We start from the raw sequence: 27,071 nt of genomic DNA on the forward strand, positions 1-27,071 counted from the left end.
CAAAAATAAACAGCACAGAGAATATGTTTTTGAGGAAATGTTTATGCCTAAGGCTTGAGAGTTTCAAGGTTTAGCGCCATTGTCGAACACAACAGGTCCATCTCCAAAGAAAGTGACATTCAGCACGTTGTAAAGACAAGCATGCGATTAAAGACAAACGCTCACCTACCCGTGCGTCCGCCCACATACTTCTGAGTGAGAACACATTTTTACCATTTAAAGGCAAATACACGAGCGTTATTGTAGAGCAGGGGTAGAATTTCAAAGGCTACAGTTACATCGAATTCCTCACGTATATTAGTGAATAGGGACATTTTAATGCTTTAATCAACATCGTTTGTTAGTTCATGGCTATAAATAAGATGTTTTGACTTTTTTGCAATGAACAATGTTGCCCACTCGGGCTGGTGTTATTTATTTAGTTGGTTCTAAAAAGGATAAATCAGGTCACGTTCTGCCAGTTAATTGATAGATTGATGTGGAATAGATCAGATATAATTTGTATACGTGTCTTGATTTGTGTAAATTTTTAGTTCATTTGTTGAAAACAGAAAAATTGTCTTTGTCTGTCCACCGGCTCGTCCCTGTATTTACTATAATCTTTTAAATTACCTTGTTTCGATTGTATGTTCATTTCAAAGCAGGATTAAAAGACGTTTTGACATCATACGCTGCGCCAACAACCTTTTTTTAATCCAACTTCAGCCTTGTGAAGCTACATTCACACATACATCGATTGTTATTGCTGCAAATCGATAGTCCCTTCACTATGAAGTCTCCAGTAATTGTAGGCGTTCCTACCACTGGTTGCCATAGCAATGACGTTTAGCAGCATATGGTGGTCTTAGACACGTGCATTCTACCGTCTCTTCTCTCATCGGTTAGTTTGTCACTGGACACGTCTACATCCGGTTACCTGCGGTTGTTGCCTTGTCAGCTAATCTGTGATGATGAAGATCTAGGGCACAGTTAATGACGAATGACGAGTCTGATGGTTATTAAAGCCATTTGACTCGCTTGTGGTGTTGTAGAGCTACGCAAGAACGCTGACTCCACACCTGTGACATCACCAGTTCTTTATCGCAGCCCTTCAGGAAAATATCTGCGAAGTATTTGTTTGCCGCCTTGTTCAGTTGTCTGTTCATAGCATACACAGAAACAAGAAGAATCAGCTAGCTTTTGCAAATATTAGAAGAGGCTTTGTTGTTAACAAAGACTAGTGTAGTGTAAAATCGCTATTTCCCGAAGCTCTTTCGACGTTAACTTGCTGTAAAGTGCTATAGCGAACCTGGAGCCCACTCACAAACACACACTCTCTGCTCAGCATAGCAATCAGCCAGCGTGCTGCTCAGCATTCAGAGTGTTTCTGCTCGAGTTCAGGTCAGAGTATATTACTCACTTTACTATGGTACAAAAACCAACAACAACAACAAAAAAAAAACCTGCCAGTCACATATTGAGCATGCTGCTTTTAGAGGCTGTTAATCATTTTGACCTTGACTTGAGAATTTACACAAGGCGTATCTTCCTCACACTCATCTTTTAAGACCTCTGGTGTTTACAAGGGTTGATGATTATTTATTGCGGACACCAAGGCATGAATTTAGAACAGCGTTCGCCGAGTTCCTAAACCGTGTCTCTGCACCAAGCCTGTGGATGAGCTATAGTGCTGGGTGATTATATAAACAGATATAATAAGTATATAATAAACATCCTTCGAATTTTATCACACAAATGTGTTTATCAGTTTTTACTACGGAAGTTAGAGATGGCACTGATTACAATAGCGACAAAATAATCCTGGCTCAGGTTTCAGCGCACACGTATCACGTACCAGATCACATCAGAACCTGTAACAAATAGCAGAAATTGGGTTTAAACTGTTTACATATAAAAGAGAGCCGGCTGTTTTTTATTCATATGTACTTTACACTTAATTCTACATTTACATTATGTGGTGGCAGGGTGGTTTTAACGGTTAGCACGTTTGCTTTGCACCCCCAGGGTTTCCTTCCTCAGGCCAAAGTCATGCACTGTAGAATGATCGGCATCTCTAAATTGTCTATATTGTTTGTGTGTGTGTCGTGTAACGGATCGGCACTCCCCCTTGTGCCCCATGAGTTTGCACCCCGAGTCCCCTGGGTTAGACCACCAGGCAACACTGTATAGGATAACCAGTACAGGAAACGGAAAGATAGATGTATAAACAGATGGATATCTTTCTTCCTTTCCTTTCCTTTTCTTTTCTTTCTCTCTCTCTCTACGTTAAACGTGATCACTTTGTCCAGGATTTGATCTGCCTGCTTTCTTTGCTAGTTGAATTGTAGTCTACATCAGTCTATTTATTTATTTGTTTGTTTGTTTGTTTGTTTATTTATTTATTTGTCTGCTTATACTCTGAACAAAAGTATGTACGTTATTAAAACTAACACGCAAGAATCATTCGGAGTAACATTAGCCTGTGTCTCAAGCTGTGTAAAATTCTGGGCTCCTCTAGTTTTCTTGCTGTTTGCCTTCCCAAAATGGTTGTTGTCTGTCAGTGATTAGCTTGTTAGTCATCATTCATAGTTGGTCTGGTTGTAAGAATATCCCCCCAGCTTTGTATGTGCTCTGGTGCTTACAAGCAACTGCTTGTGTGGCTGTTTTCAGAGAAGAAAGCGTGTGAAGCCGCACCACAGCAGCTGTGTGTAAAAACGATCACACCTCGCGCAGTAACACTTAGATGTGGCAGTAATGAATAGACTATATCACAGTGTAGATAATGCCAAAAAAGACATTTTACTTACACACACACACACACTCACACACACGACTGCAATAGGATGTAATTTGCAGCTCAGTGTGTGAGATATATTTTCTGATTATACAGTCATTTGTAGCACAACCGTTTAGCAAAAACGTAATATAAAACTTGCGTTCGTTCGGTGCGTATGCAGTGCTAGACGTTTTGCCCCAGAAAAAAACCCCCCAGAAACTGTGCTTTTGATATTGGTTTCTTAATTCTGTACCAAAGGCTTTGTTGTTTTTTTTTTTTATGCCTGATCACGAAAAATAGATAAAGATAGATAAACCATAAGTAAGAGAGCTTGTGGCAAGAGGAAGTCATGTTAAATGGGTGAGGGGAGAGTAACGTCGCTTATTGCTGTGGGTTATTAAGAGTGCTGTGTTTCATTTCACAAAAGCCATACCAGCACGAAAACCATACGCAGCATGTGCACGTTTTGTTTGTTCACACGGGAAGCTAATGTTTTAGGCAGTTCAGAACATCCTCACGTTGTTTTCCTTCTTTCACACGTTAGTGTATTCTAACTGGTCAGTCGGCATTAACCACTTTTCTATATCAGCGGCTCTGACGGTACTGTCAAGATGATCTGTTCGTGTTAAGGTTCTCGATGTGATGCGTCATCATTACTATAGTATACAGCTTATTCACACAACCGTGTGTGCTAAATACTTTACTGGCACGTTATCTAAAGCTGAAACTATTTACGCTAGAAAACGGCGTAGATCAGTGAATAAGTACACGATTTGATTCCATGTCTAAGTCTAGTAATAAATAGAAAATGAATTGTTATTTAACAAAGACAGGAAAGTATTGAATCGTTAATGTGGTCAAGCTTTCCTGTAAGGAGGAGTTTATTCATTATTTATGGTAGATGACTTGTTTTGAACATGTTCATTAAAGCGGTTTCTTGTGGGTGGGTTTAATTACATGCAAATTTGTCAGTGATGGGGGGAAAATATTGACTAACTCTTTGTTGAGTAAGCGCAGGTTAAAATTCCCTGCGTCATTTCAAGTCATAGTGATGGTTAGTCAGTGACGATGTCTTCAGTTTGTTTCATGGCAGCTGATATGAGCAGCTTAACCAAATGACCCATCAGGCTCCAGTATGGGCCATTTTTTTTTTTTTTTTAAAAGCACGATTGTTTGTGCTCTCTATTATTCTACATCTGCTGCCATCTCTCTGATGATTCTTTTAGTCTCTTCTCTGATCGTAATAGGCCTGACCTTGGATGAGGCTGAGCAGAAGCAGAGCTGATGTATGGCCTCTGTGCAGAGGCCGGCAGTAACTGAAAGCCGTGTTTTTATTTCCTAGCGCAGGGCACGGTGTCAAGCCGTATAAGTGGGTTCATTTCTCCTACGCCGCTCCCCCTCTCCTGCTCTCGCTGCTTGGGAGGAATGCTAAATGTCAGGCTAGCGGACACGTATTAGTCTGAATAGAATAATCAGCAACTGAGGGAAAGCGTCTCGTACGGCGAGGGGCTTTAGCGGCTCAGAGCGTACGCACGACCGTTTTCTTACCCTATTTGTTTGACGTAAAATTGACCACCGTCTACTACTACTACTAATGCTACTAGTCAGCTGTGTTAGATTTAAATGAAGGGAAAGCTTCGAATGCTGTTCCTTCTGCACACGTGGGATTGAATACGACAAGGTGTTTAAAGTGGGGCTCCTGCTGAGCCGACGTCTCGGCCTGTGTGGAAATGCCTGTGCAGCGATGTGTGCGGCTCACCCCACAAAACACAACACTCTGACACCGTGCTGGAGCCAGGAATTCATTTACTAAATGAAATCACTGTGTGATCTGTGCAATTATATCGGTAAGTGTGAGGCGCTTATGCGTTTTGGGTGGATGCCAGAAAGTATTAGGAACAGTGATGGCACAAATTTATTATTAAATATATCATTTAAGGCCCGATCACCTGTCCAAGCAGTCTCCTTTTATTAGTAATGTTAACATAAAACACCTTTTATGAGGATTAAAATAAGATTCTAGTAATATAATGACATTTTATCTTAAAAAGCCTGAGTCGTGTTTCAAATGGACTTACACTATGTACCCTAATGTAGATGTTCAACTCGAACACTAACGTTTTTTTTTTTAGTAAGTGGAAGTAAAAGCCATTTTGTAGGCAATCTCAAATGAGGTCAAATGCACGTGACCTCAGTGTAATGGTCTCTGCAGATGAATTTTGCTCACATGATCCAAAAACTGCACTGTAAGCACATAGTAGCCCTGCCCCTTTTCACCTACGTAAGGAAAGCTGTGACAATTGAGTTCCATGACAGTCTACATTTGAATAAGTGCATCATTTGTGTCCCTGAAGTCCACTTCTTCTCTTTGGAATTATCAGTGTATAAACTCTACATATTAGAAATGATGCAAATTATTATAAACAACATAGGATATTGCATAAGTGTGCAATTTAGGACGCACCTTTTTATCAGGTTTTTTTCCTTTTCTTCCTTATTATTTATATATTTATTTATTATTATTTTTTATTTATGTTTTTTTGCAGTAACCTGAGGTACTGGAAGTGTGAAAAGTCGACATGACAATATGCCCGAGTTCAGAGAGGAGCTAGCTGACTTTCAGCCTGACACAGAAGACATGTACGGTTCTGATTGGTTAATTGTTTCTCAACATAAACAGCTTGGAGGTGGTAACGTGGTTGATCAAACAAAGGGATATGTTCAGAGTTTGTTTGAGATGGTTGACTAGAGAATTTTTTATGAACGTCAGTTTAGCTCACTTACTGTACAAAGCATGCTACATGCACGACTCTGAGCCGCTTTCACCGTTGCGCTCTTGTTTTTGTTTTGTTTTGACATGATTATATGTTGACATGATAACCTTTACATTTGTCATCTTCAGCTGTCCAGTACAGCTTCACATTTCTGTGCTTGGCTTGTTGCACTCTTGGAGATGCTTTTCTGCTCACCCTGTCTGTAACCAGTGGTTATTTACCTTCTTATAATATTCCAGTCTAATCCACTCATCAACAAAATGTTTCTTCACACAGATCTGCTGCTCAGTGAGTTTTGCTTTTGTTGTTTTTCGCATCATTGTGTTTAAACCCTAGAGACTGTTGAGCATGAAAACCCCATGAACAAAATCTCAAACCCATCTTGGACCATCAAACACAAACCACGGTTGAAGTCACTGAGATTTCTTTTTCCCCCCCCCGAATCTGATGTTTGATGTGAACATTAACCGAAGTGACCTGCGTCTGCATGATTTGATGCATTGCGCTGCTGCCCTGACACCATCGCCTTCCATCCGTCAGTCCCACACCACCTCGTGCACGAGGAGCGCGAGCGAGGGGCAGGCAGGAGGTTCTGTCTTTCTGACAACGCCTGTGTGACACCACTCAGTGGCCTCTCCATCAACCTTGAGAAGAACACACACTCTGCATTCTAGCACGCCACAGCTCAGTCTCAATTCACTACTGCAGCTCGGTTTAAAATAGAGCACCGCATGAAGCCGTTGATCTCTGCAGAGAACTGGCAGCAGCGCAGGCACGTGGGATCGGTGCTGCTGGTTCGTTTTTCAAGGGCAGGAAGCGGAAACCTAGGTTTCAGAGCAGCTCTATCAATATATGTGGTTTAGCATGTAGGTTAGGTTTGTAGTATTCCCTGAGCAGTGAAAACGTCTGTATTGTTGACTAGGGACGTAAGAGGTTACATAGGATTATAACAATATATGTTTGTGATTAAGACATTTCAAGCAGTTATTCCATCATCTGAAAAACCACCGTCATGTGTATCTTTGTATCCAGAGCTTTAAATACCATGACGTTTGACGTCACAGGGTCATGACACTAATGTTATGCCTAAAGCATTATTACTAGGTGGTGCAGCATTTCCCTTGACATGTATAAAAATAGAGTAGCTTGTAAACATTCCAGATCTTCTTTTGCAATGTTTTGATGAATTAACCACCGAGTCATCCTCTTGAGTCCACTGTAAACATATTTTGGCAGTTTGCCTGACCAAATAATTAAATACTTGCAGAGCCGCTGGAGTGTCAAGTCATCAAAGTTGTCATGTAGAAAACCGACATTAAGCCAAACGGTAATTGTTCTGGTAATTTTTCTTTCCTGATGTTGAGTAATATACAGCACAGATTATTTATTTTTTATTAGTTTTTTTTTTTTAAATTAGTTATTACTTTTCCTGCTTATGACTGAAATGTTGAACATGTGCAACATGATTGTTCTTCCCCTACAGGGCTGAACAATCAGGTGAACTTAAGAATGATTTATTGTAAATGTGTGTGTGTGTGTGTGTGTGTGTGTGTGTGTGTGTGTGTGTGTTTATTTTATTTTAACACCTTCAGTTCACATTTTCCTTCACTGTACAGTGTGACACGTTTGTGTGAAATTAAACCACAGAAATTGAACCACAAGCCTGTATGATTGAAGCTCCTGCCCCAGCAACAAACCCTCTGTCAAAGTCACTTGGGTCTTTACCTTGTGCCATCTTTCTCTAAACTCAAGGTCACATGGGTCTGTTCAGCCACAAATCATGGTAGTATATTAATGACTTAATTAATAACTTAATATATGTATAGTGCTGGACATATCAGTAGGAACAGGCACCTGGGCTGAACAGAATTCATGCCGAGGATGTTATTTATTAATTCATATTTACATGAGAGACACGTTGAACAGCCAAGAATAAACCTCCTCCTTCTCGTTTCTTGTCTAGCTGAAGTTTTGTTTTGGTATGCATGGTTAAACGTAATGTGATGCCCCTCGATGCTCTAACTGTAACTTGACTGTTGATAGAGCTCATTTTACTAGACATATTGATTAGCGCAGAGGACGGAGGATCTTTGCAGAACGAGCCACGTTGGTCTGTGGAAACACTTTTTATACCTCTCCTGATAAGTATACAATCACCTTGTGGTTAATGTCAAGGGACGATAAAGACACTATCCAGACTCAAAGAATATCTTTTTTTTTTTTTTATGTGAGGGCAGAACAATCCTGCTAAAACACCGTAGACCAGTAGATAGATGGATGGATGGCGGGAAGGATGTATGAAGGGATAGATGGGAGGATGGAGGGTTAGATGGGAGGATGGAGGGATAGATGGGAGGGTGGATAGATAAATGGATGGATGGCCATTGGAGTTGGATGGAGTTGTGCTGATGTATGTGTGCCTGATGGCTTGTCGTGCTGACCTAATGGATTGGAAGCTGCAGTCCTGCTGCTGCACTTTCCTCTTTCTCTCTCTCTCTCTCACTCCCTGAGTGGAGCAAAAAGAGGCACCATGCTTGGCTAAGCAACCAGCAGCCAGTCCATTTCTCAAAGGTTAATAGAGCTGCCTCATAATGCACACTAATCAGCAGCTAATGTGTTTGCTTTCTATTAATACCCACCCAGGTCAGCAGTGACGAACGGCTACCTTTCGTTCAGGAGGCGTGCCAAATCGCCGTTTCTCCTTCTCTTGTTTTTGGCCTCAGTCCGTATGCCAAGAAGAGTGAGACTGTTATTTTAAGTGTGCTATGTTATGCTAAGTGGAATAAAGAGGTTTGTGTGTGTGTGTGTGTGTGTGTGTGTGTGTGTGTGTGTGTGTGTGTGTGTGTGTGTGTGCGTGTGCGTGTGTGTGCGTGCGTGTGTGCGCGTGCGTGCGTGTATATATATATATATGTATATGTGTGTGTGTGTGTGTGTGTGTGTGTGTGTGTGTGTGTATGTATGTATGTATGTATATATATGTGTATATATGTATATATATATAATGTGTATGTATCTGTGTACATGCACACATACATACAGGCAGAGCAGCAATGAATTCCTAATGAGCTTTGAATCCTCCAGAGAGCCCCAGTGACCTGTGGACAAATGGAGAGAGCACTCCTTGTGTTCTTGTGTAAAGAGCTTTTGTTTGCAAGCATTAGCATTATATCACTCCAATCTAGTCGTAAAAAAAAATTAAGCCCCTTATTTTTTTAATACACTGTTTCTTTGCAGGCAATTTATTACGTTTTACTCTGCATACGGTTCAGCCCTACTAAGCATTGGGACACGTTCTCGAGTTGGGGATGTGGGAAGCAGCGAATGCATGATACAATGGTGTACGACAGCAGAGGCTTAGTCAGTGGTGTTGGGTGTTTTGAGAGAGCTTCAGAGGATATGTGAAGGATTTCCTGCTCCAAACACAGGCCTGCATTGTCAGAGCTTGCTAGAGAAAAACGACACAGATAGAGCGCTATATATTCAGATTTTCACTGCTATGCTTACAGAAAAAGTAAAAGGTCAGATGTCTTGGTTACTCATACACACACACACACACACACACACACACACACACACACACACATACACAATCGAAAGAGACATGATGAGCTGCTGAGCTGGAACTCGCTGCGAGTCTGCTCTTTTGCACACACAGTAAGGAGGGTAATTGCTGATTAAGCCACATGTCTGAATGTTTTTCCATGTTTTCATTTTCTTCATAAATCCAGCTGATTATTACAGAATCCATTATTTCTACCATACGTTTATGAGCTACGATGTTAAGAATCAAATCAAACCACTCAAAGCCGTTTAAGGCTTGAAACAGGACTCAATATAAGATATAACATTGATAAATGTGATAAAGAACTGAGGTTTAGTACTAGGGGGCAGTGTGATATACCAGTTGTTCTCATTTTTCTTTAAGGTTTGTGAGAAAGCTTCAAACTAGCATTCATTTATTCATTGATTTTTTTATTTTTTTTTAATGTAGTTTATTTCTATGTGCAGAGATGGAGGAGTGGCCAGGCTACCGTGTATAATTTTTATCCAGGTGACATAAAATTTTGTATCTTGAGTACTTCTATACAGAGCGAACGAGACAATTCATACAGAAAGTGATGAGACATACAGCGAAAGATTGAACATCGTCTGGGAAAAATAGAGAACATGATTTTCTCCGTTTCCACACGGCCGGCTCACAGATCACTCACTCTGCAACTGTTCCAGTACCTTGTCACTCGTCCGTTCGGTCATTAATCATATTCATGTGATGAGGTGTTTTGTATTCTGATTAATGGATAAAAGGCAACGATTGTCTAGTCCTCATCTTTGGCTTCCTCCATTAAGAGCATTACCTTAAACAATCCAATAAAATCACTCTTAGTGACACTCAGCACCAGTTAAAACATACTGACGTCTGTATCCATTTAGGGAGCCGTGTTTTTATAAATACGTTATTGATTATTCTCATTCAAGCATTTCAAATGTTTGTATGCACCTGACACTTACACCCATTTATGCTTCTTTCAACATCCCATTCCAGATTTCATCCATTTGCTCTTATAAATAAAAATCCACTCCATCATTTGGTTCTAGGGAATTCAATTCAAATCAATTCAAATTTATTTCTGTATCGCTTTTAACAATGAGTAATAATGAATTATTTGTAATGAATTTCTTAATATTTTCCTAATATCCAAAGATTCATATTATACAGATGTTCAAGATTAATATTAGAGATATTTGAATGTGTTTGTATTTACCCCCAATAAGCAAGCCTGAGGTGACTGAGGCAAGGAAAACCTCCCTTAGATGGAAGAGGGAGAAACTGTGAGAGGAACCCATCCTCATTTGGGTGACACTGGAGGGTGCGATTATAAATTGATACACACAGTGTTATTATGAATAATGTCCTTTCTACAGTCACGTACAGTCTGACAATCTCAGACTTCAGGAGCATTAGTGAGGTCAGGTGCTGATGCTGGACATGGAGGACTGGGATCGAGTCAGAGTTCCAGTTCATCCCAGAGGTGTTTAGTGGTGTTGAGGTCAGGGCTCAATGTGAACATGCGAGTTCTTCTGCTTTAACCATGTCTTCGTGAAGCTGGCTTTGTGCACAGGGACAACGACATGCTGCAATAGTTTTAGGCCTCTTGGTTTCATTGAATTGAACTTTGTGGCCACAGAATGGGGAAGAATAACAAATGGCTGTTTTTGACTTTTGGCCATTCGCATGTCTGCTGTATACAGGAATATTGGTCAGTAAATAAGGCCCATATTCTTCAGTATATTTAGTGTGAATGACTCTGGTTTTACTCTTAGTAATGACTACCTTATTGAAAAATATATTTTTCTACAATGTAATATCTTTTCTTGTTGTTTTTAATCTCTTTTGTAGATGTTTGACAAATAATTACAGGAATCACCGAATACTCGTGTCTTCCTCGTATCAACCAAAAACTCGTGTCTTCCTCGTATCACCGAATACTCGTGTCTTCCTCGTATGACCGAATACCCGTGTCTTCCTCGTATCACCGAATACCCGTGTCTTCCTCGTATCACCGAATACCCGTGTCTTCCTCGTATCACCGAATACCCGTGTCTTCCTCGTATCACCGAATACCCGTGTCTTCCTCGTATCACCGAATACCCGTGTCTTCCTCGTATCACCGAATACCCGTGTCTTCCTCGTATCACCGAATACTCGTGTCTTCCTCGTATCACCGAATACTCGTGTCTTCCTCGTATCACCGAATACTCGTGTCTTCCTCGTATCACCGAATACCCGTGTCTTCCTCGTATCACCGAATACCCGTGTCTTCCTCGTATCACCGAATACCCGTGTCTTCCTCGTATCACCGAATACCCGTGTCTTCCTCGTATCACCGAATACTTGTCGTAGCTTGTAATTAAAAAGAATTGACAATGGTTCAAAAGATACAAACGATCAGTTTCCCATATAAAAAAAAAAAGCTGGCAATTTTTTTATTTCGTTTTATCTTCCTCTGGATTAATTAGCTATAAGCCTGTAAGTTTTATTAAGTAAGTACATTTTTCAGTAGTTAGGCAGCCACGTCTGTAATTCGCTGGCAGGGGCTCTTTTCTAGAGCTTACAGAGCTTTGTAGTCAAAAACACAGCTTCAGGACTGTTCACTAGTTCAGGGACTAAGAGTAGCATCAGTAAAAATCCCTGTTGTTGAAACCCTGTTTGATACTCGACTGAGTATGAAAGGCAAACACAAAACAAGACAAGGATTTTGAATAGATAAACAGTAGAGCAAAGTGCAAATTCAACAAAGAATTATAACGTAACGTCTCTTCAACCAAACAAGAGCCAGATTTAAAAGGTATTTCTATTGTTGTGTGGCTCGACATAGATCAGGATGTTGCCAGGGCTTGTGTGTGTTCTCACCTCCTGCCCAGTGTTTCCAGGATAATCTCCATAGCTCCTAATTTACATCCCTGAAGATAATTGACTGAATGAATTATTGAAGCTAATGATCTTACCAGCCGTAGTCTTTATAGTTAAGGGGCAACTGCACAGTCAATCAAATATCAATACCAATACACTTGGAGAACATTTTTGTCTCCCTTCATCATATGAATCTGGTTAATGAATATGGCTCGCAGATGGACTTGTTAGCACTTGTTAGTAATGAATCTGCAACAGCTGAATCCCTGTTTTGAAATACTGAACACATATTTAAATATTACTGAATCGATTCTCTGTTATTGTCTCCATTCTAACACCTTAAAGTGCAGAAGAACTGAAAGTTGACCACAAATAGTGTAAAATGTGGATAGTTAGGTAAGATCAGTTTAATTCATGAAGTGTTTAACATGTCTAATAATGCAGTTATCATGGTAATTATTTTAGAGCTACTCTAGATAACAGGCAATATAGTTGTTTTAAAGGGTATTAGATCTAAAAGAAAAATGGCTGTGTGTGAGAGTCTGTGTGTGAGAGTCTGTGTGTGAGAGTCTGTGTGTGAGAGTCTGCGTGTGAGAGTCTGCGTGTGAGAGTCTGCGTGTGAGAGTCTGCGTGTGAGAGTCTGCGTGTGAGAGTCTGTGTGTGAGAGAGCGTGTGTGTGCGTGTGTGTCTGTGTGTGCGTGCGTGCGTGTGTGTGTGTGAGTGTGTGTGAGTGCGTCTGTGTGTGTGTGTGCGTGTGTGTGTGTGTGTGAGTGCGTCTGTGTGTGTGTGTGTGTGTGTGTGTGTGTGTGAGTGCGTCTGAGATTTAGTGTGTGAGTGAAATTCTTAATTGTTTGTGTCTGTGAATATGAAGTGTATATGAACAGTTTTCCAGTTCTGACTCAATGCAACATTTAAATAAATTTCAGTTTGCACTTTAAAAATTACTGTAGTTTTCTGCTCGGTTTTTGCAACCTAGATGATGGATGGATGATGAAGTGGTGATGCATCTTACTCGGGAGTCTATATATAGTGAATAACCATTTTATATTTGTCGGATTAAGGAATAGCAAGTGCTAGCAACATGGGTAGTAAACAGTAACTATGGATGTGCTGAGTATGGAAAATTAAGCCTAATGCATCAACAGCTGGCGCTCCATTAGCAGAGCTAAATATCTTAAAAATGTCTGTGTGTGTGTTTCATAGCGGTGAAACGATGTGAGCTGTGGAGAAACAAAGATTTCAGCATGATTCCCTTGCATCAGACACGGATGCAGAAGGAGCCACAGGCAGGGAGAGGCTAAGCAACTTCAGTTGCTTAAGAGCAAAATAAATAAATAAATCAGTGTTTTAATACAGCGATCTAATCCGCTGAGTTAATAACCTTTATCTCTGGTAATTGCAGGGGTCTAAAAGCTCTAATGCTGCGGAACAAATGTGTCTCATGGCCCACAGAGAGTTCAGTGTGTGTGCGTGTGTGGACATAGTGTGTGGGAGAGAGCGGCCTTTGTTTATAAAACAAGCACTTATGAAATCAGAACAGGCTGTGTGTTTAGACATGTACTCTGTGTATAACACGCTTGTCAAACAGTGTGTTGGCGTTTTTGTAGATACTAATGTTAATGTCCAGCGAACGCCGATGTGTTTAGTGACACGAATGTCGAAGCACACGTACAGTGTGATGAGGAGCAGGTTGTCTTACTGTATGTAGAAATGTAAGGGATTAGTGTAGTGTGTGTGTGCGAGTCACAGTAATTCAGTGCATCGCACTCGCTTTGTGTTTTCATCACGAGGCAGCCAGAGCAGCTCTGAAACTCTGTGGATGCTAAACGTGAAAATGTCAGTTATTGAACAGCCGCTGTGAGGCAAAGTCCTGATGTTTTTATTTCCAAGCACCCTGACTCTGGGGTAGACATTTGAGGGAGGGGTGTGTGTGTGTTGAAGTGGAGGAGGAGGGTAAGAAATGGTGTGTGTGTGTTGAAATGGAGGAGGAGGGTTAGAAATGGTGTGTGTGGCTGGGGGGAGGTGGGCATGTGGATGTCTCTAGGGCCTTGATGCTTAGATTAATTTTTGCAGCATAAGTGGTTTGGATAAATGTCATTGATTCAAGTGGCTGGTTGAAAGGTGCTGTCACTAAGATGGTGTGACTTTTTTCCTTTTCTTTTTTTCTGCCTGCGTAGTGAAAATAAACGCTTTGTTAAACAAACCATCGGCATGATTCCCCTGTGTCATCCCTTCATTTATTTGTTTTTCTTTATTTGTTGATTCCGCATGTGATCGTACAGGCTGCCTTGGCTGTGTGACTTATTTATGCCATTCGTTCATGTATCTGTTTTGTTTTGCCGCTCACACTTGTCCTTGTTTTCCTTTCATCATGAAAGGCTGGCTGATGTCGTACGAACGTGACATCATCGTGAATGTGATTTTAATTTCGAGGGTTAGGGGTCCAAGCTCCATCCAGATGTCCCTGAACGGATGAATTAAACATGTTCTTTAACAAAGGTAAACATAAAACCGTTGATGTTAGGAAGCTTTCTGCGAGGAGATGCTGTTTAAAGCTACACTAATGTAAGGACTAACCGGTTTTGCGGATGCTCGTTAAATGTAAATATAAATGGTTAAAAGCATGTTGTTTATTATGAAATGAATAAATGCAATCATGGGAAAATTGCTGTGGGATAAGAGAGATAAAACTGCACTTATTGTTATGATACAATAATGCATATTAAAGTGGTAAGAGATTTCCTCTTCCAGTGTTTCCTTCTCTTCTATAACGTTCGCCGCTGTTCCTGTAAGTCATGTGACCATCAGGACGCACTTCAGTCCAAGCATCCTGTCCTCTTTCATCATCTACCTCCTCTTCTTCTGCGCTCACTGTGGGAGTGCTCTTCTCTACCTCCCTCTATCTTCCTCCTTTCTTTTGCTATGATCTCAGCTACACCAACCTCTTTCATGCATCAACGTTTCAGCTAAACCGAACCACTGCTTTCCGCTGTCACACCCTGCATTCGCCTGCACAATTCTCTGCCACCTCCGGCGGTTCTGACTCAGGGGGTGATTATTTTTGACGCGACCTCACTTTTTAGGCAGTTAAAAAGTGTTGAGCTGAATCACGAGATGCAAATGACAGCAATAAATCCGGTAATGATATCGAGACGTCGCTTCTCAAAGTGCTGGAGCGGCTTGCTTAATGAGTTCGGGTAATTGGCTTTCTGCCAAGCGTCTCTCCATGTCGTACTCTTTTCTTTTCCTCTTACATTCAAACGGATATTGTGTACGTGGCTCAGTTGCCTTTAATATACACAGCCGTGCATTTTCCTATCACGATAATTACCTTTTACAAACAGCATACTACTGCGTGTGTGCGGTTTTTTTTTTTTTTGTTTTGTTTTTTATATCTACATACTGAGCTGCATGTGAAGATCCGTACATAAACAAATGGCATCTCGTACAGCATAATAAACACTTTTGCAAATTAAATTGCGACACGAATTAGTCTCACACGTTCACACTGGCAAGCATGTGATTGTTGATTCGACGGTGCTTCATGAACTGGTACAGTGGAAGTTGAGGGGCGTTTTCTGTGTTTTTTACCACTTGTATGCAGGGAATTACAGGTTGCAGCTCAAACCCATCATTACTCTGTGACATAACTCTCTTGTGTAATGAGTATTATTATAGAGCATTGTGAGACACTATAGATGACACTATAGAAGCTAGATTTGGAGTAGGATTAGCGCTCATGGCTGCACAAGCAGCTCCATTTATATGCACATTACACCAGTGACCAGTCGTAATGATCATTTCATCAGCCTAATGTTCAGTCCACATGTTCTAGCGATGACTCCTAATAATCGGCTGCGATTAATCGTACTGGACAGTCCTTCTTATTAGTTATTTCAGATAAAATAGACAGTGTGATATGCACTGAGTTTGAAAACTGGATTATATAGGGGTGGACATCTTTCTTCCCCTCACCCGCTTGACAATCGTCTTGGGGCGGAGCTAAATCAGCTCGTGAGTCTGGAGTATGGACAGATACCAAGAATGTTTGCTGTTGAGTTAAGCAATAATTAAATTGTTTATTAACCTCCGACCAGCAACATACATGCAATGTAACTGGTGTCATTCCTTAGCTGAGAGTTTAGCGTGATTGATCGCTCCCTATAACTGCAGCATCATACAAAACCAACACCAAGAAATCAGTAAGGACACACAATGTTTACTTTTCTGCAAGATTCCCGTTAAACAGTGTTCATGCTTGAGAACGAAGCTGCCAGTCATGGATGATCATCTGTTAATTGTCAAATGGAGTCAATTTAACAGATGTCGAATTATTTTCAAGTCAAGTTAAGAAGCTTTTATTGACATTTCAACCATATATAGCTGTTGCAGCACATAGTGAAGTGAGACAACCTCCCATAACTGCATATCACCGTTATACCCCATCTAAAGTCTTCAACTCAAGCAGTAAAGTATCTCAAGCTAACAGTCCTCGGTTTACAATCTCTCCAAACCCAGCCCAATGATTGTGTCAAAACAAAATCCCTAAGTAAAACACAAAAGTTTACCATGTATACTCGGCTTTGTCTACTTATAAAACAGCTGTGACAGACAGGTCAAAAATGTTTCTGATGCAGATACCAGACAGTATCAGTAACTGCACAATACTGATGCTGTAATGTTTTTATTGGATTTTGCGTGACTTTGTGAACTCGAATGTTTTATTAATAGCCAAGAGAGTAGTCATGCCTCAGGCTTTCCCTGTCTATCTGAAACACCGCTTCTGCATGCAGGCTGTGCTCACACAGCTGTCCAGCGAGTAAAACAAAGTCAGCTTTTGTGTCTCTGCTCGATATCTGCACACGAGGTGAACACCAGGTTTGCCGTTCAATAGTGGCAGTGGAAAAATGTGTGCACAGATTTTTTATTTAACGCTCGTTCCCACGTGCACCCAGAGATCACAGACGTTGAAAGATGCCCATTTTGAATTAGGCCACGTATGTGTGTGTGTGTGTGCGTGTGTGGTGGTTTCTCACGCTGCTGCTTCTGCTGTTGCTCGGTTTGTTTTCTCCCTTTGCTGGAATGTACCTGCAGCCCGGGGAAAACAATAAGGTCTTTGTGGCTCTTGCTGAGCAACGTCTACACACCGCTCTCCAGCCAGATTGAAACTTTCCTCTCTATTGTTTTTATTGTGCATAATTCTCCATAACTTGAAGCGTCTCACTATGAACTCCCAAGCTCCTGGGCTGGAGTGTCCTCAGACTATGCAAGATAAAACCCCGTGGACTCGCAGGAAATTAACATGTCGTCAGGATCGGTGTCGTTCAGCATAATAATGGCAGCGCAGTTGGCTACTGCAGCCTAAGACGCAAGTGCTATTCAAACAAAAACACTCCTGAGGCCACTTAATTGCCCAACAATGGCCTTAATGTTTTGGCTTAAGCATTGGCTTTTAAAGCTGTTCAACCCATCTGGCCACCTCAAAGGTGTCTTGTCGCCTCCATTTTCTTTAACCACCAGTGAGCGTTCATATTCTGGAAGCAATTCAGCAAGCTGCTAATTGCTTTCATCAATTTGAGACAGTAAAAAAAAACAGCACAGTGGAGAATACTGTGTGATTCTTTGCGTGTGGTTTGTGAGTCACTTAAACCCGTATGACCCATTTGATAATATCAGCTTGTTACCGCTTACAGTACGAGGTAAACTATGAGTCACTAACAGCACACTTTAATTCACCCCTTTCCTGCTAAATGCTTACTCTGAAACTCTCTGTACATATACGTATTTGTCTTCTAATTACTCTCACTCACATTTAACTAATCTCCACCAAACTTCACGTCCACGTAACAAACCAGAAGCCAAGACTCCGTTTAGTAGGACGAGTTCAGTGACAAGTAAAAAGCATGATTACTGAGTAAACTACATTTCAATATATACATAAAGGAACGATATTTCTTAATTTATAGGTGAAGCTGCTTTAGATCTAGTGCAGCCATCACCAGCTTCATATAACAAAACATTTTCCTTGGCTGAATTTCAAATTCTGTTCTAATTATGCCTGCAAGGGCACTAGGGATGGTACACAGTTCCATTATGTTCTACCCAAAGTAGAAGAGTCCAAACAAAGTAACTTGTTAACCCATTTGAAATTAGTTCCAAATAAAAGAGCACATATGAGATGGATGCCCGAAGAAACAGATTATTTTCCTATAAGTCTTGTTCCTCTTATACAACAGATCAATTTATGTCCATTGCTATCATTTCTGATTTTAAATGTATTCAGAAAATTACTTCCTGTTACCATTTAAGAAGCTATCGACAGTCATTCCCTCATTAGCCTTCCTTATTTCAGCTTGTCTCGTTGCCCAGAAAGTCCAAAGCTCAAAGTCCTCCGTCTTCAAGTGTCACGTCTAGTCGAAAAATTCTCTGACTTTTACAAAGCTCTTATACTTGAGAATCGTTCCCTAAACGTTAAACATCTCCTAACAGAAAACGACACTAACAGGACGATTATATAATCTTTCCTAACTGCCTGAGATTATGAAGATCTTTTGCCAAACACTTTCCTGTGAATGAGCTGTTACTATGGAAACGATCGCACGCTAGACCGAGTGCATGAACCTGATTTTGAGGAAACTTGACATACAGCTGACACTAATGTCAGTGTTGGGCATTTCCAGAAAACGAATCAACACCTTCTGTGACTTCTGAGACAGCAGCACTGAATAAAATGATTACTGATGCCTCTTAAACCTTCCAGAAAGTCACTACACTAAACACTAAAGGTTTTTTGTTACTCCAGCCAGAGGCAGCTTTAATCAAGACAATTCAGCGGTGTTTGCTTTCATCCAATCAGGAGTCTCTACTACATTAAGCGCCGCTCACATGATCTCAGCTCGCTTGGTACCTGTGTGGGAAATGTAACCAGATTCATTCTTGGCTATAACCTAGCCTGCTTGGTGATAATGCTATCTGCCTCAGCAAGCATTATGTGCTTCTTCACAGCGTCCATGAGGTGGCAGACTGAGAAATGCATGCTGTTAGACACACGGAAGACTCCGTTTTCTGTAATGAAGCTGGACGACAGCATTGTTAGCACCAGCCTCTGTTCATCTCTCTTCAGAACTTTGAGAAATCTGACGAATGTCTGTGCTTAATGCATGTGTACTGTTTGTTTATTTATTATATATATATATATATATATAATATATATATATTTTTTTTTTCTTCAATCAAGTATATATATATTTTATTATTTAAGCTAGGCATAAATGTTCCCAGTGTTGTGTAAATACTTACCATTTGAAAAGTGCTGAAATATTTTTTCAGGCCTGGTTGTTGAATACAGAACAGACTCTCGCCCACTGTCTGTTTTTTGTTTTTTTTTCCCTCTCTTATTGAAATAATTACTCTGCAGTTTTTGCCTAGAGACTGTCCAAATGAGTGCTCTGAATGTAGAGAGTAAAGTAGCACCTGAGGAAGTGTGTGTGTGTGTGTGTGTGTGTGTGTGTGTGTGTGTGTGTGTGTGTGTGTGTGTGTGTGTCTATATTGAGGGAGTGAAAAGGAAAGAGGGAGGGAGGGGTAGGTTCCATAATGGGTCATTTACAGCTGGCAAACAAAGAGAAAATTCAAGGATCTCCGCACAGCGGCTTTTGCAGCTTCTCCCTAACCGTGGCGTGCTTGTGTGTGAATTTGGGCAAGCACAGCTGTTTATTTTTAAGAACTAACCGCTCATTTAGGGGCTGCGTACGAGCTTGTGTACGAGGACTGAAAAACAGGCGAGACTACAGGCTGTGTGCACGACAGCAAGCTCTGGTCTGTGTTGTTACACGCAACACGGACACACAGCCAGGCCTCCCATTCACATGCTATGATCTAATTTGTTTGCCAGGTGACAGCCACACATCTGGAACGCCTTGTGCTTATGCTGCTTTTTCCTAACCCAGTGGTTTTAGTGTTTAGCTGCCACACAGCAGATGAATCCTTGCGAGGTCATACACGTTGAATAAAGCCAGCGACGCAAGTGTCGCAGGGTTCAGGTTTTCCCAGACCAACCAAGTGGCAAAGCAAACAAGTGAGTTGCGCAGGCCATGTCTCAGGGTGAGATCTTGACGTAAACCAAGCATTTCTTTGGTGTGCCTTTTTCCCTGCGCTGTGTTTATGATGTTAAATAGAAGGATGGTCAGGTAGTTATCTCCAAATGACTGTTTGAAATGAGAGACCTGTAATGTTTGGATTAGTGCTTGTCTAAGAACATGGCTTATTTTGGAGACGTGGTAATGAGGCTGTGTAAAACAACGCCTCTCTGTTTGAGCCGAAACAGACCTTGGCTTAACAATATGTTTAATTCTGATGAGAGCAAAGCCAGGTCCTTTATATGTCGCTGTTTAAGAGAACGAAGATCCTAATGTTTATTTTAAGAGCTTTCTGGATGTTTGTGTGGCACTTCCAGGTGTTTTCTCGCATGTCTGGTCGTAGCTTGTGAGACATTTCTCCTAAGTCTGTGGTTTGTCTCGCCCTCAGCCTCGGCGCTGGCAAAAAGAGCCTCCTGCGTGAAGGGCCTCAGCGCTAAAATGGCAGTGGGTAAATTGAAGTCAAGCTTTTGTGGAGAGAAACTGTCAGCAGATGATGTGTGTGTAGTCGTGTGTGTGTGTGTGTGTGGTGGGTGCCTGTGTGAAGGCAGAAGGAAAAGTAAATGTGAATAGAAGTTGGTGTCTCTTGAAGGGAAACCTGAGTGTTCGCTCCTGACAGCGGCATCAGAGTGTGAATATGAGCCCTGGCAAAAAAGAGCGAGTGAGCAATGAAGAACAGCGGCACTGTGATCATCACACACACACACCAACCTGACTGGACTCCCTTTGTTTAGTCTTGCCTTAAAACTGCGGAGTTTACAGCAGACATTTTTTCCTTAAGGCTACACAGAACATCAATTGTTTATGCAACGAAACACCTTTTCCACATCCAGGCTTTAAGCCATTGTTTTATTTCGTCATGCTGTCTTTAGCGCCATATTGTAAATATATTAAACAGGAAGGACTGTGGTGAATCTTTCCATTTCTCCCTCTCTCTCTCTCTCTCTCTCTCTCTCTCTCTCTCTCTGTGTGTGTGTGTCAGAAGGAGAATCTGTCTCCATTCTCCACTTGTCTGCAGTTCCCTGCTGAATGTATTAAATGAAGTTACTAGATGGGAGTGCTTAAGGGGCCAAGCCCTCTGAGGCTTGCCAAGGCGCTCACAAGCTTGGCTCACTCATCCATGTCACCTCTGTTTTTTTTTTTCTCTCTCTTTTTTTTTCCCTCTTTCTTTTTTCTTCTACTTCTCTCTTGTTTCAGCTACTGGCTCACTTATTTGTATTTCAGTCAGTGTTAACTTTGTGCATAATAGTGGGGTTTAATTTTTGAACGAAGCCAACTCAAATCTGAAGAAGAGCTTGAAGAACGAACAGTATGTTGTTTTTTTTTCTTTTAGTGTTGCTGCCCAGCCTTTGTTTGACATGAGAAGAAATGTTCAGAGAAGAAAATTGAAGCATCCCCAACCCGTCCGTCCTCATTCTCATTCCCTTTTTAGAAGCTTGATATCTACCATCTGCCGACCAAACACCTCATCTGTTAAGAGTTATTCTTTCAGTCGAACATCAATTGTGTCTTTTAGATCCTCTAGATAGAGGCCAGAGTATGACAGCAATGATGAGCAGAGAGGACCGGTAGCAGTAGATATTTTGATAGGGTGTTGAATACACAGCCACACTCAATAGACTCAGTCATTTTCCCAGATACATGCTTAGGCCTGTAGAATGTGGAGCGCTTTGCTTGTAACTGCACTGGTTGTCTCCTTCTATTATCGGTTAATGGTGCCCAAGATGACAGGCGCGTGTGATGAACAGAGGAGCTGTGAAATCCTGGAGGTGGAGTTCTCGTCCACTTGATAATGGGATCTCTGCCATGCTGGAGGCTGCGTAAAGAGCCATATGAGTGCAGGAAATGCCAAGCACTCACTCTTAAAACAATCCCAGACTTATAAGCAGCTAAAGTGTTGTGCTTTTTCTCTGCTTGTGCTCTCAGTATAGAAGATTTATTACAAGCCATTTAAATGTCTTACTCTTTCTACTTATTCTGTGGCACGCCACTTTGTCCATGTTTTAGGATTCGATTTTTATTAAACATGCCAACGCTCTAGGTATATAAATGTATTCATTCCTTCTCTTACTTGGTCCACACCTTTTCCCCCCCCTTTCCAACAGCACCAGCAATTGACTGGCTGCAGCCATGTCAAACACACCACTGTGTCTTCTTCATCCCAAACCCCTAGGCAAACCCAACACCCTCTCCGCCTCCCACCCCTCACACTAGAAGCTAATCCTGTATTGGCAGCCTGAGAGCGACGATTGGTATCTCCTTTGAAAAGTGCATTCTCTAAATAGCTTCCTCTTGCTCAGTGAATTCTGCATCAGCAAGTGACTCAGGTTTCCTGTCGAGCTCATTCTATACTGTCAGGGCCAGACTGGTAAGGAGAAATAAATAAGGATGCACTTGAGTAAATGTAATAAATATGCTTGAATGTGCAGCCCAAACGCTCACTGGGAGGGAGGAGGCAGCCTGCTGTGTGTGTCTGTGTGTGTGTGTGTGTGTGTGTGTGTGTGTGTGTGTGTGTGTGTGTGTGTGTGTGTGTGAGGGCTGAGCTGAGAATTGTCAGGAGAACAGGAGTCACAATGTCTCTGGCTTCCCTGGAGCTGGAGAGCGTTTGCCAGCACTGGGATCACAAGGGACACCTCCTCCTTTTGAAAACCTGACAAGCTACATGCTTTGCAGCACAATAAAGGCCTCTACACTACACCAAACCTGATTCCTATTGATCTTGGCTGCCTCTTTAAATATGTGCCGTATGCCGGTCGGCGATGAGGAGGACCGCCTTCATCCTGCAAAACAGCCTTTGTTTCTAGATGATTACATTTTGACCAGACAAGGCAAAGCAGATACTGTTAAAAACCATTGTACATTTATCATTGAACAATTGAATCAGTTGGATATAGTGAACAGAACAGCTCTGATGTACTAAAAAAAGGTGGCTGCGAGATTGGATGTAGAGATCTCGCTTAGAGACTTGACATGAAAATAATGAAAATATTATACGGATAGTTTGTGCACCATATAACCACTGATGTGAACTGACAGGGTGAAAATGGTCAGTTTTCATTTCAGTTTGTATTCACGTATCATAGTGGTGTTTGTTTTAATATGAGTGAAGAAGTTTAATTATTTGGGATGGGAATATAAAATGTATTACCAATACATAGTTTGTTTTAAAAGCTTAAGTGGTGTGTGTGGTTGTGTGTGTTTTATACATGTGTGTATGTGTATATTTCACATGTACAGAGCCTAATTTATTAGGAACACCTTTGTACCTACAATATGTAGTCATCTAATCAGCCAACCAACCATGTGGCATAAATCACAATGCATTAAATTGATTCAGATACAGCTTCAGTTAATGTTCACATTAAAATAATCAGAATCTGTTAAAAAAAAAAAAAAGACTAACACAAACTGGATGGTTTTGAAGAAGGCATACCACCACTGTAAAGAATAATTGAGTTACTATAGGCTTCCCAAGATGTTTCATCATGCAGACCCTATATTTTTATTTATTTATTTCATTTTTTGGGGCAACATTCTTTGTACTCATGTGCATGGAATTTCCTGGAGGTCAGCAGTTCTGAAATACTCAACAACAATGCCAGGGTTAAAGTTTTATGTGTGTATTTACTTAGTACGGTGTAATATAAGTTTCTTTAAGCTTGGGTTGTGATCTGTAATTTGCAAGTGGAACGATGTCATTTTCACCTCAGCAAATTCAACCTAAAGTAGAAAAAACATTCATGGACACCTCCATGTTTGTCTCTTGTTAGCAACAAGCTATCCAGCAGACTGATAAGCAACGGATATTTACCTCCTGAAACAGCAAACAGTATATTCAGTGTTGAGTTAACAAGAGAACATATTTGTATGTTGACTGATCTAAATCAAATATCTGTATATAGAGTCAGACTCATTTTTAAGTCTGATATAGATTATATTACACTAGAACTGTTGATTTGTTTTCTTTGTGCAGGTTATTATTACCGGTTGGAGACAGACCATAAGGTCACACGGTCCACCATCAGATTTGTGTGGGTTTTAATCGTATGACGATTTTTCTTCACATATTCATAGTGTAGCTCTTGAAGGAGATTCTTTTAGGCGAAAAAACTTCCCTTTTGAAAGATTCTACATAAAATGTCTTTAAATCCCTTTGTTTTAATAATATAGTTATATATTATAGTTACTTATTACTATGTAATAATGTAAGGTCACATGCTCTGACATTGTCATATCAGATTTGCCTCCCTAGAGGTTTCTTTTGTTTGTCTCTCTGGGGAAAAACACCCCAAAGCTTTTTTTTCCTTCCTTTTTGTAGAACTCTCCAAAAGAGGAGTTTCCTTTTACAAAGAAAGCTAGAACCAAGCACATTAATCAAGCTAAGAGCCCTTGTGGAACCCTTTTTTTTCTTTCTTTTTAAACATGTACCTAACCTTTAGATTTAAATGCTACCCAGAAGCCATGGCAAAGTGAATACGCATATGCATGTGGAATTTGCAGCCTTTGTTTGCCATCATCATTTACAACAGGATCATAAAGGCGCGCCGTTTATCAGCTATTACACACACACACACACACGAGACAAATCAATGCGCAAAATGCATTCCTCACTTACATTATTTCATCAACAGCATGCTTTAAATGCCTGTGTGTGTGTACGTGCCTGGTGTTGCAGAACGTTAATGCTCATTTACTGCAGTTCACTGTGGCATCACTTGATCTCGCTTTTTACCGGCGCATCAATCAGGACGCTTTTGTGCGCGCGCTAATTGGGATCCAGTCCGTGTTTTAGTGTCGTGTGCGTGCGTGTGTATGCGTGGTGTGGGGGAGGGAGTGAGGGTGGTGTAATTCTCCTTCATAGTGTCTGTATAAAGAAAGACTAGTAGGTCAGCCATGTGGATGCGTCTGGTGAACAGCTGAAAGAGAGAGAGAGAGAGAGAGAGAGTGAGTGAGTGAGAGAGTGAGAGAGAGAGATGTGTGTGCGCGCATATGAAAGAGAGCGAGGGAGAGTGTGTGTGTGTGTGCGCGCGCGCGTGTGTGTGTGTGAAAAAAGGAAGCGGAGTGTGTAAGCGGCGAACTCGGTGATTTCCTCGCCTCGAACTACCGCGCCGTTTCTCAAACATTTCGGAGTTTTATCACGCGGTGAAACGGAAGACGAGGAAGGAGCTCCGACGCGTGAGTGAGTGGGTGCGCGCGCGCGTCGGTGTGTGTTTTTGTTCACCAGAAGGCGAGTGTGTGAAGGGAAACGAGTTCGCTCTTTTGTTGAGCGCGTGAGCCTGTTTCCCATCCGCATGTAGGATAAAGTGGCTGCGCGAGACCGCTCAGCTCCGCGCGCGTGGATTCGGGCCCCGGCCCGAGGAGTTTGGGCTTCCTTCTGTCGACAGAGGGACAAAAACACACACACAAGGGGGATTATTTACAGTCCGGAGTGGTTTGAAGCTGTCCATCGGAACTTGGAGACCACCAGACTGGCGGGGTGAGTGTTTCTAATACAGTGTGTAAAACAGAGGGAGGAGGGAGGGAGGAAGGGGGGTGGGGGGGGTGTTAGCAACAATGCTAACTTCAAAGCTCGAGCTTCACTCCTGAATCAACTTTTCACTTTTATTATTAAATGAGAAGGAAACGAGCTTTTTGACGGTGAAACTAAATGTTTCTCAGTTTCTTGGTCTCTTTGCCGGTTTCTAAGGAAAATCTGCTTAAAGGAAACACATTTTGTAAACACATCCATTTTCACAGAAAGACAAACAGGCAACAACAAAAAAACTCTTTCAGTGGAAAAACCTTAAAGTTTTTATTTTATTTACAGAAAGTTTGTGTGAAGGAGTTTCTCTTTAAAGCCGTCCAGAAGAACTCACACAGAGGAACAGTTTTCTGTAGAATGTAATCAAAACCATGATCAAATATCAGAAACATTCAGTTTTTCTTCTTCTTTTTTTATTCTTTAGAGAATCTCATTTTGTGAAATCTTTGGACACAAAAACTCACCAGAACGTTTTATGGTTTTCAACAGAAAGTCAAAACTTCCCAGTTTTACTCTTCTGCATTTAACCTTTTAACCTTTCGAAAGCAGGGTTTCTTTTGTCCAGTGGTTAAAAAGCACAGTTGTGTTTCAACAGTTTATAAAAGGTTTTATGCCTTTTTCTATAAGTCCTTCTCTTTAGATTAGTTTTGGCTTCTTTGTGTATCTTTCTAAACACATTCCAATAGGAAACGTTGTCCTTATACAATCCTTCTCATAACAGGACAAGATTTTTAACAAGATTATGCTTTAAACTTTTTTGCTTCTTCTTGTTTTTAAAGGAAATTTATGGTACATTCTACATGACCTTATTTACAAATACCTAAAGGTTCAAACCAAAAAAAAAAAAAGATAAACAGCACTACTTTGCAATTAGATGGTAACGTAGTAGTTTTGGGTTTGGTGCTTCGCCATCGTTGTCAGATCGAGTGTATATGGGATGCATTTCTTTGGAAATGTGGGTGTGTTTTTTTTTCCAGCTTTTTAAAGAGATTCCATTTGGATCCTTTTCAAAGCAAAAAGACTTCTCGGAAGCTTTTACGTCTACAGAATACTTAGGATTCCCAAAAATATACCGAAAGTGTTCGTTATGTGTGTGTGTGAAATTATTTACTAATACGTAGCAAAACAAAATCACATGTTCAGTCATCGTTGTAATCAGATTTATCTACCCCCAAAGATATCAGATGACTACTAATAAGCAAAACCACAAAACTTCTACTCAGTCCAACTGGCATGTCTCTGATGAGCATTCATAACTCTCCCTTATGCGTCCTCCCCCATGCAATGCCTTCTAGATTTGAAGTGATGAATTAGAGCCATTTGTTTACTGCAAACCCGTAAGGGTTTTGATGGACTTGCTTGACCAGTTGGAGGCTGCAGAGGACAGCCAAGTCAGCTTCACTTCCCCTGAGCTGAATAAACCACGTGAACCCTGGTCTGTGATTGCCTGTGTGTGATTAGTCAAGCCTATGGCAGC

General features: G+C 41.1%; 1 protein-coding gene across 4 annotated transcripts in view; it reads left to right on the forward strand.

Annotated features, from left to right (window-relative positions):
- The window catches only part of rerea (arginine-glutamic acid dipeptide (RE) repeats a), a 149,589-nt gene that overhangs the window by 30,480 nt on the left and 92,038 nt on the right, over positions 1-27,071 (forward strand). For 2 of the 4 annotated variants that reach the window (XM_027170529.2, XM_027170532.2), the window contains exon 1: positions 25,057-25,549. The exons of 1 other annotated variant lie outside the window; for it this stretch is intronic. The gene's annotated coding sequence lies outside the window, so the exon portion shown is untranslated. Of the gene's footprint in view, positions 1-25,050; positions 25,550-27,071 lie in introns of those variants that run through there. One more of the 4 variants, XM_027170531.2, reaches the window with a different exon arrangement.

Source organism: Tachysurus fulvidraco, chromosome 23 (assembly GCF_022655615.1).
Source record: "Tachysurus fulvidraco isolate hzauxx_2018 chromosome 23, HZAU_PFXX_2.0, whole genome shotgun sequence".
NCBI lineage: Eukaryota > Metazoa > Chordata > Actinopteri > Siluriformes > Bagridae > Tachysurus > Tachysurus fulvidraco.